The sequence below is a fragment of the Crocodylus porosus genome, unplaced genomic scaffold (assembly GCF_001723895.1).
Source record: "Crocodylus porosus isolate Cpor-Errol unplaced genomic scaffold, CroPor_comp1, whole genome shotgun sequence".
In the NCBI taxonomy this organism is placed as follows: domain Eukaryota; kingdom Metazoa; phylum Chordata; order Crocodylia; family Crocodylidae; genus Crocodylus; species Crocodylus porosus.
Window position 1 is genome coordinate 20,168,270 of NW_017728917.1, and position 20,305 is coordinate 20,188,574.

Sequence of the window (20,305 nt, forward strand, 5' to 3'; positions counted from 1 at the left end):
GCCTCTCCGCGCCTTAAAGGCAGGGCGGCGAGACCTCCCCCGCCGACAGAAAACGCTGCGGCGCATCGCCGCCCCGCCCGCGCCGCAGAGCCCGCCCGGGTGTGGCTCCCTTCACCCGCCTCCGGCGGGGGGCGGCACTTTCCCTTCCACAACTTGACATTTTGGAAGAGGGTATGATGTATGATAAGACCCAGCTCCACTTCTTCAATGGACAAGGGAGAACCTACAACCAACTCTGGTCAGCGGCTCAGTTGCCTTCCACGAGAACCGGGAAGGCTCAATGCCCCTGCTATTTTTCTAGGTGAAAAACAGGTACCGAAAAGGGGCACAAACCCAACTCGTACAAATCCTTTGCAGGTCCCCTTTACTCTGACCACTGCTCTTAAATCTCACACGTTACCAATATTTGCCTTAAATCTGTGGTTTAAAAGATATAACTCCCACCTATCTAGGTGATAATGGTTGTTGTAAAGATGTGCCATTCGATTTTAAAGCCTTTTTTAAAACAATGCTTATCATTAAAAAGAAAAGAATACCCCTCTTCTGTTAACTTGGAAGACAATTAATTAACTCTATGTCCAGAGTAGCTGTAACATTGATTAATGATGCTCTTTTGCTATTGATAGCATTTTACACAAGACGCTCATGTTGGTGTTAAGCAGAAACAGCCACGACCGTTTCAGTTCCACATGACAAGCATACAAATCAGACTGTCCCAAAGAGAAATGCAAAGCTAGCAATACAAAAAGGACACTTGCAAGCTTAAAACAGGATTTCCTGCATTTAAAGGACCCCTCTTCACTCCCTTTTAATATTAAGCATGTAGGGAGCATCCAGACGAGCATGGACGTGTGGTATACGGCACTGCAGACCCATCTGCAGCGCTACAGACCCCACATGCAAGCATTTCCCACACTCCCACTTCGCAGCTTGTGGGGTTTTTTGACCCGGGGAAATCCCAGGGTCAAAAAGACCCAAGCCAAAAAAAAGCAGGGCAGTACACATGGCAGCACTATGTGTCACCCAAGACCAGAGCCTGGCCAGCTGGAGCCACACACTGGCTGCCAGCCAGGCTCCCTGCTGCAGGAGCGCTGTGGCTGCATCTCCCAGGGCCCCTAGGACGAGGGCTGGATTAATGCATAGGCAAACTAGGCACATACCTAGGTCCCTACATGTAGAAGGGGCCCAGTTATGATTATTTTACGTACTATAATTATTGAGTGAAAAAAAGTAGGGGCCCACAAGTTAGGTTGTCTAGGGCCCACTAAAGGGTTAATCCAGCCCTGCCCAGGACCGGGGTGGATAAGGCTGCTGGGAACAACATAACTGGTGGCCCCAACCTCCCCTACCCCACCCGGCATAACCTGCCACACACCAGAGCGCACACAGCACGGGCTTTCCTTGGGGACAAGTAGGCATAACCTGCCACACACCAGAGCGCACACAGCACGGGCTTTCCTTGGGGACAAGTAACAGCAGCACAAGGTATAGCGCTGCTTTTTGTCCCCAGGCAAACATATTCCCACTCCTCTGGAGGTACCCACAGGGGTTTATTCGAGCCTTTTGCTACATTCTCTGCTTTGGGCCTGTGCAGAGTTTCCCAACTAAGCCAGGATATTTGGGTTTCACAATCCCTTCAAGAACGTCTGAGGTTATGTGCAGCTGCACCCTTTAGAGAACCATAGCATCTGCTCCCCTCTTATTATATAAAGCAACAAGAAGCTTTTCAACACTAATTTCCCTGGGTAGTCTTGATTCTGCCTCATCTTCAAAATCAGATACTAAATCCCTTTGCTTTGCTCTTCTTAATTCTGTTTAACATGCTTTCCCTCCCACAGGGCTTTAAATCAATCCATTTTGGATGGAATTTACCCTTAAAAACTTGCAATTGTTCCTCCATATTAAAAAGTTGCTAATGTTGCAATTAATAGCTTAAAAAGGAGTAAAAGGTAATCAAGGAAAATACAGACCAGGGAGGTTTACCTAACTCTCTTATGCTTGTTTTTGTCAATTTGTTAATGTGTGTGTAGCAGCCTTTGAACCTGGCTGTTGCATATTCATTTATTATGTAATATTATCTTAGAAGTATTTCTATAACTTCAGTACCTGGCAAATACGTGGTGAAATTAATCCAATACCAAACAAGTTCAGGCCATCAGTAAGTGTGACTTCGCTGGATCAAATGGCTTTTCTGTTGTAAGAAAAACTGTGTTCCTCGAGCCTCCTGGGACCTTCTGAAGAAGGGAAATAGCTGATAAAGAGTGTTCTGGGGCAGAGTGCATTTGGGTTTTCTGAGAACTTCTGATAAGGTCCCTTATAAAAGATGTATTTGCAAGAAGATAAGGGAGTACTGAAGTACAAGGAAGAGTGTTACAATCTAGTTAGACACAATCCCTATGCGGACATTACTTGGTTTTGTTTGAACAGATTCAGTGTCAATTTTAAATAAATTGAGATAAAGCTGGATACATTGAAATCAGGGTTTGCACTAGTTTTAACTCAGTCAGTTCTCATGTAGACAAAGCTTAAATGATACCAAAATGGGGCCTGCTTATTCTGAAATAAATAAGATTTGGACCAAAACAATTAAAGGTGAGAATTATAAGTAAACAAGCTATTTTGTCCTAGTTGTCATGGCCTTAGCAACAGAGACTCAGTGAGGGAGTCAATGAATCAATATTCCTCTGAATGGAAAGAGGTTGATAGTGGAGGGCTTCAGGGTCTGTATTGAGACATCATGTGACTAAAGCATAAGCAGCTACACCAAAGCTTATCCTCCACAACACGCAGGGTTTGCAACAGCACAGCTGTAACTGTAGCTGGTCATTGATTGCTAGGACCAGAGCAAAATCTCAAGTAAAAAACAAGAAGAATGCTGTATTTACTTGAATCTAAGATGAGGGTCGCACCCCCCCAATCAGCATGGGGGGAAAGCCCCTTGTCTTAGATTCATGTACAAAGTGGAGTGGGGGGCAGATGGCTGCTGCAGCTCTGACTGGCTATGAGCCCAGGTTGGGGCCAGAGTCAGACTCACCCATAGCAGCCCTCTTCTCTCCCCCTTGCTGCTTGCCCTCTGCAGCTTCTGCCCCCACCCTGTTCCCCTCCTCCCTTAAGTTACTGTCAGGCACAGCCCAGCTTGACTGGGGCTGGATTCTCTCCAGGGCACAGAGCGCATGGCAACTCCATTCCCTGCCTGGCCAGTCAGTAGTGCCAACACTGCTGCATGGCCAGCAAAGACTGCTCTTCCATGTGCCGTGTTCCCAGGAGAGAACAGGGCAGTGTCTGACAGTAAATGGGGTGGATGACAGAGGCAGAGACTGGGGAATGGGGTGGAGGGAGGAAGAGGCAGAGGCTGCCAGGAGCTGGGGGTAAGAGTGTTGGGGGGGGCGGGGTAGGATGGCTGCAGGGAGAAGTCGGGACAGAGGGCAAGGGGGCCCCCACCTACTGCTTTCCCTGTTTTGGTAGTCAGGCTGAGGGGATGAATTCAAGACAATCCTCTGATACTTAGGTTCTATACCTGGAGAGTTATTACAACTTTTAAATTGTCCATATATATAATCTCATTATTATGGGGGCTGTCTTGAATTCAGGGACATCTTAGATTCAAGTAAATATGACACTTACACAGTTTGCCTCTCCCTGTGGCTGACATGCCCCTACCCCAAAGCAATCCCCAGCTGCCAGGACAGTGAAGCCTTGGAGTCAGCAAAAGTAGATATAATTACAACAGCTCTGAAGCAGGTCTTCACTTACGCTAAGGGCCCTGAACCTGCATAGAACAGCCCTGAGCCTGGGTAAAGAAAGTTGGCTTATTTTCTGATTACATCAGCAAAGAGCTGCCAGAAGACAGGCCAAGAGGCAAAACTGGCTAAAAGGTGAGTTTATCCATGGGTGGAAGTTTTATGAGTCATCAGCATAAAGACAGTATGATAAAAGCGCACAAGATAAGTTGCAGAGGGAGATGAGAAAGGAAAGGCCAGGAACTGAAGGAGTGAGGAGATAGGAGCCCGTTAACTGAGAATCTTCTAAGGCAGCATTTCTCAACCCATGGGCCATGACCCAAAAGTGGGTGACAAGAATATTTCAAAGGGTCATGAGCTGCAGTAGGGCAGAGGGGTGGCAGGAGGAGATGCTGCTCAGGGGTGTGAGAGGAACCATGACCAGGCTGCCCGGTGTGGCGCAGCAGCCCCGGCACAGGGCAGAGGGGGTGTGCCACAGGCCTCTTCTCCTCCTCCCTCTAGCCACTGCTGGAGCCGGACTCACTCCATTGCCGCCTGCATGAGCTAGAGCTGCTACAGACACTACACTCTGGTCCGAGTGGGATGGGGGCAGCTGGGTGCCCCTCTGGTGGGGGCTTGCAGTTCGGGAGTGAGGGACACGAGGATGGCCCAGGGAGGCAGGGGACTGGGGGTTGGGCACCAGCAGGGACAGGGAGGTGTGGGTCAGGACAGGCCATGGATCTTTGCAAATGGGTCCCTGTCAGAAAAAGGGCGAGAACCACTGTTCTAAGGGACAATTAACCGCTGCTCTTACCATGCACTCCAAAAGAGGCATCCAAGAGCAGATGGAGAGTGCGGAGCTGTGTTGCTGTGACCATTGGGTTCTCTGGCAGAAGAATGACCATCTGCAGAAGCTGGGAAGGACTACTTGGACCCTTCCAGCTGCTAAATAGACAGCACCCAAGGGGCATGGTGACTGAGGCACCTCTAGTGTTTTAAAGCTTTGGAAGGATAACTGGGGCTCAGAAACATTTCCATCTATACATCTCTAGTCTGCACCAAAGTACTTAAATGACCCCAATTCCTGAAGTATCCAAGTAGTTAATGATATTTAATGTAAACCTCATGAGAATACTTCTGTCAGAGATTTTACAGATGGGAAATTGAAGCACAGAGAGGCAAGGTGACATGCCAAGTTCTCATAGACAGCCTGTGGCAAAATGAGGACTTAAACACAGGTCTTCCAAATACCCCAACAGCACCCTAATTACTGCATCATCCTTTCCTTTACATACAGGGGCAACAGTCACACCTTTGAGCACTGAGTTTCAGTTATTTCCATGGCCATCACGGGTGTTGTTAAGACACCCTTTAGTCTAAAGATTAGTATTCCTCTGTTATGTGAAGAAATATTTCTGATAAATTCAAATAGTCTATTAGTAGCCTAGCAACAGTCAGATATAGGCCTGTGTTCACTGTCCTATAGTTCCAGCTAAATCCCCTGCTGTGCCTATAATCAACCCTAAGTATTTGACAAGCAGGAGGATGGATCATCAAAACCTACCCAGGCAAGAGGATATTTGTTAAGGGACTGCAACAAAAATCTGTGTTTGTGACTTAGGAAAGATCTAGGGAATCTGTTAATAATACCAGTAGTAAACTACTGCACTTAGGAAATGAAAATTGAGACCAGAATTGTAATACTTACTTTTGGCTGATTGTGTAAACAGATTTCTGAATATCTCCATTTGTCTCTTCATTTGCACTTTACTGTTACTCAGCCTATGACATCTAGTGCAGATGGATACCATAGACTGCCATTTTACTCCATATGAATTAATTTTTGTAATCAAATTGCCTCCTATCACTTCATTAAACTCCATATTCCTAATCCTAGTGGTGGTGTCAGAATTTAGGCTGAATATTAACACTGTAACGTGACCCAAGCCCAGTAGGGGGGAGGTGACCTAATTGAGCAAGTACGTATTCTTAATCTGAATAGCAGCACGGTTCAAGTTTACAGAATCAGAAATAACCATCCAACGTATCCAAGAAACAAGCCTGTGAGCTTAATCCACAAAGTGGAAGAACACTGAATATTTCTCCTACCTCAGAAGCCATCGTTCGCAGAAGGCTGACATTGATGAAGAAATCAAACATTGCCTTAAATGTGCAAGTGCAGTCTTCAGATGCCTGAGGAAATGTATGTTCAAAGGTCGTGACATCAGATCCAAAACCAAGCTCATAGTTTATCAACCAGTTGTGATTCCCCACCTTACTGTATGGAGCTGAGACATGGACAACATAGAGGAAACATCTCAACTCATTGAAGAAGTACCATCAACACTGCCTGCAGAAGATCCTTCAGATCAAGGGGGGAGACAGACACACCAACATTAATATCCTCTTGCAAGAAAACACCACAAGCATCAAGGTGATGCTCATTCGACATCAATGACACTGGGCCAGCCACATCATCCAGATGTCCAACTCCAGACTGTCAAAGCAAGTTTTATTCTCCCAGCTCAGTCGAGGCATACACTCAAGAGGAGGGTAAAGAAAGCACTTCAAGGACGTCTTCAAGGCCAACTTGAAAAAAATGCAACATCAACATTAAATCATGAGAGACTGTCACCCAGAACCACCCCAAATGGAGAAAGAGTCTACTGCAAAGATCTCAGTACTTTGTAACCTTACAATGACAGCAGGAGACAGAAAAGCAGGAGCAGCAAAAACTGCATGTCGTGGACCAAATCAAGAGTCTGGAGGCACCAATCCTGCATGGAAACATGGGCCCAAGTTCCAGCAGAGTGTGTCAATCCCAGATTAGCCTCATGAGCTATCTTTAGACCCACAGATAGGACAATCATGGAAGACAATCGACGTCTGTGAGGGATTGCCTAAGTGGTTTCAACTTGTATTCAGTACCGCATAGTTATGGAAAACTAAAGTTTTGATTGCACTCAGAATACCACATTTTCACTAAATAAAAGCCTCTATAGCATTTTGCACTGATGGCACAGAAAGCCTCTGAAAATGTAGCTTTGCATTTAAAATAGAGGAATCACTGCAAATATAGCAGGCAAACGTGTGTCTATTCTGTAAACCAAAGATTCTTCTTACAATGCTTCATCTCCACCTATTTCTACTCAGACCAGTATCAGTGCAGCTTGGTCTTGAGTACTTTGAACTATTATGAAAAATCTCAATGGGACTATGAGTAAAACACAGCCCTATGAATAAAGCCACTTGTCATAATTTTAAATTACCCTTACTTTTACTCTTCATCAGGCAGAAAGGGTCCAGTATCCAATCAGAAAACATAAAGACTAACACTGTTTCTAGCTTCTAAAACAAGAAAATTAATTTTATACAATTAGCCAAGACATATTCACATATGAGGAATTGGGAATAGTACTTGCTTAATTCTATTAATCAGCACTTTAATGCATATATTAAACTAGCATATGCTAGCATATGCAAGTTTAAACTAGCATAATGCATATATTAAAACTAGCTGTACAAAATAGTTTGCAATGCTTAGTCATTTACTATCTTAAAATTTTACCATGCAAATATAAATTACATCTTTTTTAAATTACATCTTTGACTACTAGGACGTACCACATACTACTAAAATTATAACTTCAGTCACTGTGACATATTTAAACAGTGCTTTGAAGTTACTAATCCATAATTTTCACAGGTCTGAAGGCTTCAGAATTTTTGTTTTCTTCTCAGATTATCCTTGCCCTCTTCTAAAAATACTGCTAGGTGACCTCTTTCAGGAGACAGGTTGAAAATGTGATGATGTGATATTCTTGAAATACATTGGAAATCAGGCTTTTGAATTTTAAATCTGCTATTTTTTACTGCCATTTATGAAGAGGTTTAAAAACAGTTAATCTAAAGAGAGAAAACTAGTAGTAATTTTTTCAAAATAAGACAAGGGCATTTTAGAATATTGGTAAATAAATACAGTAAAAATGTCAATCAAAGTAAAATAAGGCTCTGTTGATTCAAAGAGAAGATAATTGTCTTGCACACTGAATAATCTGATCATCTATCACTAAATTTAGAAATGAAACTGTGTGCAGTTCCTATTAAATTAGTCTGCAAATAAAACTTGCTGACCATACAAACATTTTGGTCTACAGATATGTTTTTAAAACTAGCTGTACAAAATAGTTTGCAATGCTTAGTCATTTACCATTAAAATTAAAATTTTACCATGCAAATATAAAAATAAACCACAAAATGTGATAAAAGTCAGTAGAAGTGCTCAGAGGAGTTCAATCCTTAGTAAATCCAAGGGAAGTAAATGTACCTTTATAACGACATCTATGATTTTGAATACAGCTGTTTTTGCTTCTTCAAAAGACCTCATATTGCAGGAACAGATTTTTATGCTTAGAGTTGCATTACAAAAGAAGAGCAATACAATAGAGATGCCCAACATCTTTAAGGCCTTGGGCAAAAGTGAACGGCTGCAATCAGTCTGTGCATGAGCGACTGGTGCCTACCAAGTCTAGCAGGAGCCAGTGATGGGAGGTGGGAAGCCAATTTTAGGGGGGGCACAAGTTCTCTCCATGCCCCCCTACCAGCCAGAGTGCTTGCTGTCAGGGGGGGCACCAGCACTCTCAGGGGGGCACATGCCCCCCTGCACCCCACCTACATGTGACCTATGAGTCTGTGCATATGTATGAACTCTTCCAGTCTCAGCTTTGGCAGCAGTTTAAATCAAGCTAGCTCTAGGCTAGGGACAGACATTCAAAAACTCTGAGCCTGAATTGATTCAATCTTTTCAGGTTAGTCTGACCTGGCTAGGCTAAATCAGTTTTGTAACTGGACAGACATCTCAGAAATGCAGGCACATGCCCGCAGTGACTCAGGCTAGAAGCTGGGGGGTGCTGGAGCATCCCATCCTTCCTTCAATAGCATGGAGCTGAGGGGAACGTGGCCAGGCTCTGGCAGGATGCTGTGACTAGCCCAGCAGGGAACCGATAACAGTGTTTATCACACAATTAAGGCAACAACAGAAGGACATTACCAGCTACTTGTTGATTCTGCCTGTTGATTCTATCTGTTGAGTCAGCATTTGGTCTACTAGCTAATACACAGACACCTCCACAGCAAGGCACAGGGGAGGGAGGAATTCCTGTTTAGCAGGGAGTGGCAAGGGGGAGAGGGGAAGCAGCCTGCAGTCTCTGAAGCTCTGGCCAGGGAGCAGAGGGAAGGGGCCAGCCCTGCTGTGGAACAGAGAGCCCTGCCTAGCCCAAAGAGCGTGCCAGGATGCTGGGGCTGTCTGGTTTATCTTAAACCAGCAAGAGGTCTGCAACAGACATTACATAAACCAGTTTGAGCCAAATCAGTTCAGTCTGATACTACATTGTAACTTGCCGTGCCCCTCCAGAGCTCCCCACTTAGGCTTTTCTAGCCGCCCTGAGCCAACTGCAGTCCTGCGGACCGACAGTTTGCCCCAACACCAGTTACCTAGACCACCAAAGCGTCTCTCCTGCCACGTCTTTGATGGAAATTTTAATCTTTGGGGTTGCTGTTACTCTCAGCTCAGTGGTGTCTTGCTAAGGTCACTTGTTAGCACAAGGAACTCAGGGCTCCATCTCCTCTACACTCCACCTAATGCCAACCTGTTGTTACTCTGATGTTGCATGGACGCAGTGTTACCACTCTCATTCTGTCCTGTAGGTCTGGTGTTGTCCTCTCAGCCCTGTCCACTGTAGGGCTTCCAGGTCTCCTCTTCTGGTATAAACCTTCGATAATAGTCGGCCAAACCCAGAAAAGAGCATGTTTGTTTGTTTGTTTGTGAAGGTTTATATTTCTCTATGGTCTCTACTTTGCTCACCAGTGGGCGTATGGGCCCCTGTCCCACACAAAACCCAAGGTAGTTGCTCTCATGCATTCCCAATGCACACTTGTTAGGGTTCGTGGTCATCTTAAACTGGCGTAGTTTTTGTAATACTGTTCCACGTGTTGCTGATGTTCCAGCCATGACTGAGAATAAATTACAAGATTGTCAATGCATGCCGCTGTGTACCTTGCATGTGGCTCTAGGATGTTATCTATCAGCCTTTGAAAGGAGGCTGCCATGTCGTGGAGGCCAAATGGCATCTGTGTGAATTCAAACAGTCCCCATGGCATACCGAAAGCTGTTTTTTGTTGGTTTTTCCTTGCCATGGGGATCTGCCAGAGTAGAGATATACTTTGCCTGACCTATCCGTTCCAGTAGCTCTTCTACATGTGGCATGGGGAATGCATTGAAATGTGCCACTGTGTTGAGCCCCCTACAAATCTTTAGTTACCTGTGGATTTTAGTACAGCCACCATGGGGCTTCTCCAGAGGCTTTGTGATGGTACTATCACCCCTTGTCTAAGCATTTTCTGTATTTCCTCATATACCTGCATTTGCAGGTGGTGGGGAACTGGTTTCCACTTTTCACCCCTTTTGGCGTATTTATTTTGTGCATCGCACCCCTAGCCTTTCTGGGTACCTTGCTGAATACATCACTGAATTTGTCAATGATCCACCTCAGCTCCTTTTGCTGTTCATTGGTGAGGCTGTCTGCTATCTGTATCCTACCCCTTTGTGTGCTTCCTCCTACCTTGGGGCCTAGCTCTTTGCTTATCTTTTCAGGACTCAACAGCCATCCCTCTGGCTCCCTCCAGGCCTTCAATAGATTTACATGGTAGATCTGGTGTTCCCTTAGGTGCCCTTGGTGGTATACTTCATAATCTATGGGTCCAGCTCTCCTTGTTATATAAAAAGGCCTTTGCCATTTGGTTAATAATTTATTTGCAGAAGAAGGAAGCAAAACCAACACTTTATCCCTGGGCTGAAACTCCCTCTCTTGTGCCTTTTGATCATAACTGGTTTTCTGCCATTGCTGTGCCCTCTCCATACTCACCTGTGCTAACCACTGGGCTTCCTTAAGGCATTCCATCATGTCCTGCCTATATTGTTGAGCCCCAACTTGTTTGTGCCCTGGCCTTTTCCACTCTTCCCTGGCTGCTTGCAATAGGTTTTGGGGCTTGTGGCTGAATATCAATTTAAAAGGTCTGAACTGGGTGGATGCCTGAGGTGCCTCTCTCAGAGAAAACATTTGTTGCACAAAAAACAGGTCCCATTTCCTGGGCTCTTTCTGCATGCTTCATCACAATAAGCATTTAATTGTGCCATTTAGGCACTCCACCAAGCTATTTGTCTGGGGTGGTAAACTGATGATTGAAGATGCTTAACGCCCTGCATGTGACATATGGCCTTTAACACCCCTGACAAAATTTTTTTACCCTGGTCAGTAATGATTTCCCTGGGTACTTCGAAATAGGAAATCCATTTTAACAATTCTTCCACGATCCAAGACATGGTGGCTGTTCAGAGTGGTATTACCTCCAGGTATCGTGTGGCATAATCAATTAAGATGAGTATGTACTGGTGCCCAGCACTACTTTTGGTGAATGGACCCACAACATCAAGGGCAACTCGGTCAAATGGAGTGTTAACGATAGGCATTACCTGTAAGGGTGCCCTCTGTGGCCGTCTTTCCTCCACCAACTGACACTCTGCACAGGACCCACACCAGCATGCTACTTCTCACATGCCTGCCCAAAAGAACCATCGTTTGATTTTGCCTAGCGTTTTCTGTCTTCTGAAGTGTCTGCCTATGGGTGTTCCATGGGCCATGTCCCACACCTTCCTTCAGAATGCTCAGGGCACCAATAATTGTCAGACATGCTCACACCCTTCTGATTGCTTTATCTGGTTTATCTGATTGCTTTATAACCCATCCCAAATCTTGAAATGTGGTCACTTACTTGTAGCTCCGGTCTCACAACTTGTCCTTTGACGCTGGCAACTTCATCTTCTCGGATCCTCGTGAACTCTTCTTCTTCATCTTGCACAATCTTGAAGCGTGAACCTGTTGGGCCCACTCCCAAGCTAATAAACGGTTCTTCCTCAGAGGAGCTAGGCTCTTCTTCCTCTGCTATCCAGCCTTCTACTTGGGGCCATCCCTTCCTTTCCAATTCTGCCTGTTTTACTTTGTTTAGGACATTGTATAATGGGGACCAATCTCTCCCCACGGTCATTTTCCCATCGAGCTCTGGGGTGAATCCCACCTTATCTGGCCTGCTCTTTTGGCTATTCTAGCCCTCATGTATCCTCTCCAATACCTTTCAGCCCCACCATGGATGCACCTCATCCTGGCTTGCACCACGTTATGGCATTTTCTGGTATTATGCCAGATCATATGAGCATCTGCAAACAGCCTGTATTGAGTGTGGCCCATAAAGCCCATCCCACTATCCATGCTGTAACCTTGGGGTGGTCCCACAGCATAACCTCATTCTCCTCGCCGAAGCTACAGTCCATCTCTTCCAGGGGTTTTCTATTATCTCACCTTTCCCAGGGCCCTGTTGTGCCACCTGCTGGTCTCCAACAGTCATGTGGTCCTTGAGGACACTCTCTAGCCACATGTCCAGTATGCCCACAAGGTGGCATAATACTTTCTTCCCTGCCTGTCTTGAAGGGCCTCGATGACATTCCTCCTCCCTACGTACTGTCTCCTCTCATTTTTATAAGACTTTTCCTTCACCGTCTCTACATCTGATGCAGCATAAGCTTTGGCAATTCTCTGGGTCTCTTCAGCCGACTTAGGCAGATGTTGTCTTACCCATAATTGCATCCCTCCCTCTAGGTCTTGGATAAACTGTTCTAACAGTATTTGGTCTGCAAGCGCCTCCCTGCCTACCATGGCTGAGGGCACCCATCTGTCTAACAGATCTCTTAATAGCTGCATCAAGATCTGGGGTTTCTTATCATCTTTCTCTTTTTTAGCACTAAGGAGTCTCCTGTAGTGCTCTGGGGTTAATTTGAACCAATGTAGAATTGCCTGCTTGACTGTCATAGTCATATGCTTCATCCCTGGGGAGCACCCTATATGCTGCTTGGGCCTTTCCAATCAGTAGTGACCCTAACTGCCCAGCCCATAGGAATCTATCCAATCCAGTTTGTATGGCGCTCACTTCAAAGGCCTCCATAAATGCTTCAGCACCATCTTTTGACATTTTATGCATTTTAAAAGGCAGACTAGTTATGCCTCAACCATTCATTTGCTGTAGGGCATGTTGCTGTTGGACCTTAAGTACTTTCATCACCACTTGTAGTATATGTCCTAACAGCTCTACTTGTGGTATCATGTTGACCTCCATTTCGGTATCAGCCTCCAGGGTTCCATTAGAGCTTAACCCCCTTATTCATGGCCAAATGCACCAATTTGTAATTTGCCATGCCTGTCCAGAGGTCCACGCTTAGGTTTTTCTAGCCGCCCCGAGCTAACTGTGGTCCTGTGGGCTGACAGTTTGCCTCCGACACCAGTTACCTAGACTACCAAAGCTTCTTGTCTGCCATGTCCTTGATGGAAGTTTTAATTTTGGGGGTTGCTGTTACTCCCAGCTCAGGTGTCTTGCTAAGGTCACTTGTCAGCCTGAGGATCTTGGGGCTCCACCTCCCTTATGCCCCACCTAGCGCCAACCCATTGATACTTTGCTGTTTAGATGGATGCAGTGTTGTTACCAGTCATTGCTCTCGTTCTGTCCTGTAGGTCTGTTATTGTCCTCTCAGCCCTCTCCACTGTAGGGCTTCCAGGTCTCCTCTTCTGGTAAGTGTACTGACTTCGCTGAGTCTCCGGGCTCCTGTATTTTGTGGATGAAGACCCCAGAATCTGAGTGATTCTGCACAAAACTGCATTCCATTTTCTCATTGCATTTTAATTTCTCCCTCTCATCCCTGCCAATCACAGTTATTGCACTGTTGAGCCAGAAATATTTCAACTGCAGCTAAAAATATAGAATAGAATTAACAATGACACATCAATAAAGAAAGATGCAGCAGGCTTTAAAATGTTCTCTGTTCCAAGGAACAGCAGCCAACTGAGCAGGCACAGCCTGTTCTATGAGCGGCAAGGTTCACATGTCTCCAACACGGTCAGCTTTCTGTTAATCTTGAGAGTGAGTGGAAGGTACTATATCTCTCTCAGGAATTGCAGCCAGTCTCTGACTGGATTTAGTGGCATGAGACATAGTTGTCTATGAGAGTTTGATACATAAGCATGAAGGGCAAAGACTTGTTCAGTATGGATGAATGACCAGGGTGAGGTATCACACCTTCCCCTCCTTTCTTCCCAGACCTGTTCACTCTGGTGCTCCCTGATTCTGCACTGCATCTATTACTCTCTCCTGCTCTCTTTACTTGACAGTAGGTTCACCACCAAAATCTAGATTCAGAGAGTCTGAGGTCTGAAGGGAACATGAGGTCATTTAATTTGACCACAAAACACACAGGGCAGAGAATTTTACCCAGCTACCGCTTTATTGAGCCCAATAACTTTCACAAATGTATCTCTGCTACAATGGCAATGATTTGAAGACATTAAAGGTATGTCTTCACAGCAAAGGTAACCCAAGCTCATTCTACTAATACCCAGATTAGCATGTGACAATAAAGTTGTAGCTTGTTCCAGCTAAAGACATAAGATCAAAGATATAACCCAGCACCATGGTCCCTGACAATGTCCTCTCCCAAAGTACAGCTTGTGCCTGGCCATCAGAAATTTACTTTTCTGAACTGGGAGGCACAGAGAACTTTACACAGGAGCCCAGGAAGTACAAACTCTGCTACAATACACTGCCAGGAACACAGAGTGACCTGGGGAAATGTACCACAAAGAACCATGGAAAACCCTGCTAGAAATCCAACTCAGTATATGGGCTGGCCTGGAGCATTTGCAGGTGCAGTACCATTAGGTACAGCAGCACTGTTTCGAAGGCACTTGGAGGTCATGCATGTTGTGTACACAAAGCAGATCTCTCTTCTTGGCTAAGGATCTTTCTGCCCATTTGCTTGTAAACTGTTTGTTCTTTTTACAATAAAACAAAAAGCCATTGAATCACATCCGCTTCATCAGGGAAACAAGTCCCTGTATCACCAGGAAGCAATCTGCTTTGTTGAGATCTCCTCTAACTTTCTAGAATGGAAAAAAGTCCAGACATATCCTATTTTTAAATTTAGTTGGTTCATTGTTTGTCAGCCATGAGAGTCAACCCTCACCTTTTCCCTGCATCAGGCATTTAAGAAGCAGAAAGAAATCCCTTTTAAAGTGCTAAGTTTGGAGAAAGCTGCATTGTGACAGTGTCTATTTATAGGTATATGCTGGCCATGATATGTTTCAGCATTGTTATGAAAAGCCAAGCATGGTTTCCCCAAGGAGCAGAGCTGATGAGAAATGCTTCCAGACCTCTACAGCTGCCCAGTAAGACTGGGGAGGCTGCTAGCAAACAGCATGGACAACATTTGTGTTAGAACACTGCTGGAATCTTGTTGACTTCAGTGCTGAAGAACTTGAACCCAGTGGGCTGCTTTAGACACCCTCACATGTGACAAGTGAGACATAAGGAACAAATGTTTATCACGACAAGCAATTGTAATACAGTTCTAACCCACAAACAAACCTTCCTCAGTGTCGGCACTGCCTAGAAATGTAAATCCCAATGAGATCCTGCCCTTCTGACCACTGATTTCCTGGTACAAAGGGCAGAGGGATGAAGAATATTTTTTTCTGCTTCTCACATGTGGTTTCGTTATATAAGGGGTAAAGATCCATGCTGCAGTTTCTTCTTGCTGACCTCTTGCACAGCAACCATGTGGAAGGTTAGGGATTGTCTCTGTATTTACAGGCAGAAAAATAAATTATAGAACCTTTGCTAACACCATGACCCCTTCACCAAGCCAGGCAAAGTGGAAAGAAGTGATTCCGATTGATGGAGATAAAAGAAGGCACCTTAGGAAATCCTGTCTCTCGAAAGCAAGCCAGCCACTCCTCCACTTTCCCTATGGCTAAGTGACTGAGCCAAACCTTGGTAGGTCATGGAGACACATCTGCACTCGCTCTGCCTCTCAGGCACATCTTTCCCCAAGACAGAGCAGAAAGAGCGACTGTGCAGGAGGCACCTTGGGGTGCAACAGTCTCCCTCAAGAAGGAGTGATATTCTAACCACTAGAATAAGCTGAGGCCTCAACATGTATTTGCTAATGCCCTCCTAGCCCCAGCTGCAGGCTTTTAGATTTCCAGTTTGGCAGCCTCAATGACCATCTGAAGTGAGATGTGGGAAAGGAGCAAATGGGCCTGGCAGGGCTTAAGCTGGGAGCCAACAAGCATTTGCCCCTGTACAAGCTCCTCAGCCCTGCTCAGGGAGATCCTGCTTCACATTCTCTGGAGCGTCACCATTTTTTCTACTTTCAGCATATGAAAATCCACACTTCTGATGAACAAATGGCATCTTCCTGACCAAATGCATTAACACCTACAGCTTGCTTCAAGGTCAGCTGTATTAAAAAATCAGTAATAAATTAGACACAAAAGTGCAGCATTAGAGTGATTTGGTAGCCATGATGATCCAAGAATTATGCAAGAGGGCAGGATTTCTTAGGGTGATATCTTTTATTGGACCAACAGTATAGTTGGGATAGAGTTAGACAAGCTTTCAAATGCTAGACATTCTTCACCGGGTTGGAGTGATCTGAATGACCACTCTCACATAAATGTGGCATTAACAAACGAGAAAATTAAGACCATTATGTGTCTGATCATTAGCATTTTCTGAGAACACGTGCCAGAAGCAAACGACCTACAAACTAGAAACATCAGGTTTTTTACCCTCTTGTCATCAGTCACACATACACATACACATGGCTGGTAAACAGTGTCTCTAGTATATTAACAGAAGTATCCACGTCCAACTATATCTGGTTCAAAAGGTAACAGAGAAACCAACAAGACATTTAAATAGTTAGGCAACAGTTGTGTGAAGAACCTACCATTCACTGAAGCAGCACCGTACCTCAGCCTTGGTGAGGCTGCAGCTGGAGTACTTCATCCAATTCTGGGCTCCACACTTTACAAAGGACGTGGAGAAGCCTGAAAGAGTTGAGGAGAGCCATGTACATGGTCAAAGGTCAAGAGAGCTGGCCTTATGAGAAGAGGCTGAGGGACAGGGGGCTCTTCAGCCGGGAGAGGCGAAGTCTCAGGGGGACTCGGCGGCAGCCTAAAAGTGTGTCAGGGGTGTGCATCAGGATCTGGGGAAACACCTGTTCACCAGGGCTCCCCAAGGGAAGATGAGGTCAAGCAGTCATAAACTGCTGGAAGACCATTTTAGACGGGACATGAGAAAAAATTTCTTTACCATCCGAGTCTCCAAAGTCTGGAATAGACTCCTCGCAGAAGTGATGCAAGCACCTACTCCAGAAATGTTCAAGAAGCGTTTGGATGATTATCATGCTGGGGTCATCTGACCTCAGCTGACTTCCTGCCCTTTGGGCAGGGAGCCGGATCTGATGTCTCATGAGGTCCCTTACAGCCGTAATGTCTGTGAAATCTACCTAGACTCCTGACAGCTCCGGGCAAACTTTTAGTATCAGGCCCCACCTTCACCAGAAATGATGATAATTTTTAAATGACCATTTTTGGGCCCACTTTCTGTCTGGGCTCTGGGTGGCCGCCCAGTTCGCCCATGCCTGTGTCTGGCTCTGCACTGAAGGGAGGCCTAGAACTGTCAGAACCAGTTCCAAGAACTATTACAGGGCTAATGCCTTCTGCCTCTTTAAAAGCCAGCAACACAGCTCAGTTACTTCTGTTCTTTGCTAGGACTAACCATGCGTGAGGCCTCAGAAAGGAGTCACAGTAACAATCCTTGCATAATGTTTACAATCCTTATGTAATGTTTGGACCAGCAGATAATTCTAATTTACTGTCCACTTTTATCCAGTTTTTTGTAAAACAAAAAACAAAGGACTCTTTATCTTCATTTTCCCCTCTGCGATTGTTCAGCAAGCTGAGGTTGTGTTTCATGACCCTGGAAGAAATAACTTGGCTCTGATTTACTCAGTTAGAAGACCTTTTGTAGGGGGCTGTCTCCAGTTGATACAGGAGGTGGCCGATTTTCTCACTTGTCAGCTATTCTTGAAGCAGATACAGTATTCCCCCATCTATCATCTCCCTCTGTTCTTCTAGGTGCTGTAACACAGCCAAAGAGACTTGGAAAAAAGGCTCAGATACATCTGAAGGGTGGGAAGCAAAACATGCCCTGCAGTAAAAAGCTGAAGGCTTTTTTATAATGCACCCAGGACTTTGACCACAGATACTGTGTCACCTCTTTCCCTTCTCAGGTGTGTCAGGTGGCACAGTATGGGGTGGGGTATGGCTAGAACAGGTAATGAAGATTATACCATAATGTGAATTCAAGCATCCCAGCTGAAACTGATCTGTTACAACTGCCCTGCAAGAAATGTGGCTTGTCCCATGTTGCATCTCTGCTGCGTGGAATAGTCTTTCCTAAATTGGTTTATTCTCAAGAAGTGACCCTCATTCATAACTGGGGGACTGATGCAAAACCAGGCCTGAGCTAGGATACTGTGCATACTTTATCCTCACTGCTTTCCCCTCTTTAATGGTAGAGATTTTAAATTAATTCTTAATGAGTTTTGCAGTAAAGGGCATTTTCACACCTGCTGTGGGGTGGGGGCAGATGCTTTAATTACAGCATCTCTGAGAGCCTCTCTAATTAAAGCAAATGCAGCATGTCATATATCATTGTCCCCATGCTTCAAAATGGCAGCAGGGGCGCTTTAAGTAAAGCTCATCAACCAAGCACATTATTTTCCCTTTGCAGGCTGGCTATTAATTAGTTACTTTGCACAAAGGCAACTAATGCTGTATTTTTGATATACATCTGTACTGATCTAGCAAGCCTGCAATGCTTAGAAAACCAACTTGCAACAAAGAGAAGACAAAATATTGTTTTCTGTGTTACAGCCCTATAAGAAAAGGAAAATCTCTGATTTTTGAGTGCCTAATTTTTGTGCTCTCCAAAGCATGCCTTATTTTCAAGGGTGTTAGGCACAGTGCCTGCCATTGACTTGGCCTCCAGTTTCAGGTGCTCAAGATAGGTAAAAATCAAGCCCAAAGCACCTCCAGCTGGGCAATCAAAACCTGTTATCATATCTGAAATTTTGGGTTTTTACCCATCTGTTAGTTTCATTGGTGGTAAAGCAATGCCATCATCCTACAGGGCTATGGATACTTCACTCTGTGGCTCACATGCACTATAGAAATGCACAGTTATCCCATTTAAAATCCAATATCTTAGAGCTCCTTCAGGCTAGAAATCTAAGTTCCATACTATCAGAAAGGATAAGTTTCTAGCTTTTAAAAGGAGGTGAACAGCACCAAATACCTCTAGACATTGCCAAGATGTCCTATTTTAAAACTAAGACAATTTATATACAGAAAACCTATTTTAGGCATTTATTCAACTATTTAAACATTTCCTTCAGAGGCCTGTTCATTCCACAGATTTCATGAAAAATTGGCAAGGATCAAGCCTAGATAAGAACACAGTTGCATATTCTATTCATGATGCGTGTGGGATCGTTGGGTGGTTGTTGCATGACTGAGCCTTGGAGAACTCCTGATTTTGGTACCTGTCAGCAATGTTGCAATTCCAAACTCATGAGAGTGCAACTTTCCACCTCACCACACTAGGAGGCATTCTTGCTTTCTCCCTCACTCACTTTCTCTCTAGAGAGATAATAGCAATGCCAATGGTAAGGTACATGTGGCTATATTTATTTATACATAGCTACTATAAATCCACTTCTTTAATCTCTGCCCTCATTTCATCATCAAGAAAGCAATTTCCCCTGACATTTTACATGGCACAAAGCTGCTCAAGACAGGTTTTTTGTTTCTGTTTTTTTTCGAGAATTTAGAAAAAAAGTTTATAAAGGAGTTTGGTATTTAAAGGGTTGATATTTAAAAAATTTTCTTCTTGTTGCTTTTTCCGAAAGGATTCCAAACTTTTTCTCTTTGTATCTTCAATTTGACTTGAGCTGCAAACAGTGCTCTTGCTTTGTTGAACAGACAGAGGAGAATTTTTTTTTCTTGAGATATAGGCAGTCAGGCAGCAATGTCAACAGGGCACGATTAGGTGGGGAAAACTGTCCAGTCAACCTTTGCTACCCTGGACAGTTTACAGGTATCCCTGACAATGTCACAACTAGGATCTCCAGTTAGAGGACATGGGGCTACAGCAACCTGCAGTTCCACTCCCCCATCCCATGGGAAGTTTGGGGGCTGAGCCGACTGTCAATGAGCACACTCCTGTCTGATCCACATATGTGGTCCCAGAGCCCCACCACCACTGAGAGACTGGAGACCTTCACACACCACCAGCACCAGAAGACCCTATGATCTCTGCTGGAACCAGGAAACCAGGCACAGAAAGATAACACAGAAACGGAGAGTGAGAGAACAGGAATCCGAGCTCCAGTAGGAGATGCAAGGCCTCCCGTCTCCCAGCTCTGCCTGTGTCTTGAGTGCCAGGAGTGGTGTAGCACTCTGAGAACTCAAAATCAGTAATCACGTGGCCCTGAGCTCTACACACCTGCACAGTTTGAAAACAATGAAAAATAGACCCAGATAAACTTCAGTAACAAAAAACTTAAATGTCTGGGGGGG

The 20,305-nt window shown here is 44.9% G+C and overlaps 1 protein-coding gene and 1 long non-coding RNA gene across 2 annotated transcripts in view; both read right to left on the reverse strand.

Annotated features, from left to right (window-relative positions):
• ABHD6 (abhydrolase domain containing 6) overlaps positions 1–5,849 on the reverse strand; it is a 45,489-nt gene extending 39,640 nt beyond the window's left edge. The window contains exon 1 of the mRNA XM_019536867.1: positions 5,829–5,849. The gene's annotated coding sequence lies outside the window, so the exon portion shown is untranslated. The remainder of the gene's footprint in view (positions 1–5,828) is intronic.
• Positions 5,850–6,271: 422 nt separating this feature from the next.
• Positions 6,272–20,305, reverse strand: part of LOC109311299 — an 18,562-nt gene continuing 4,528 nt past the window's right edge. The window contains exons 2-3 of the long non-coding RNA XR_002101465.1: positions 6,995–7,067; positions 6,272–6,308 (exon numbers count right to left, since the gene is read on the reverse strand). This is a non-coding gene — a long non-coding RNA (uncharacterized LOC109311299). The remainder of the gene's footprint in view (positions 6,309–6,994; positions 7,068–20,305) is intronic.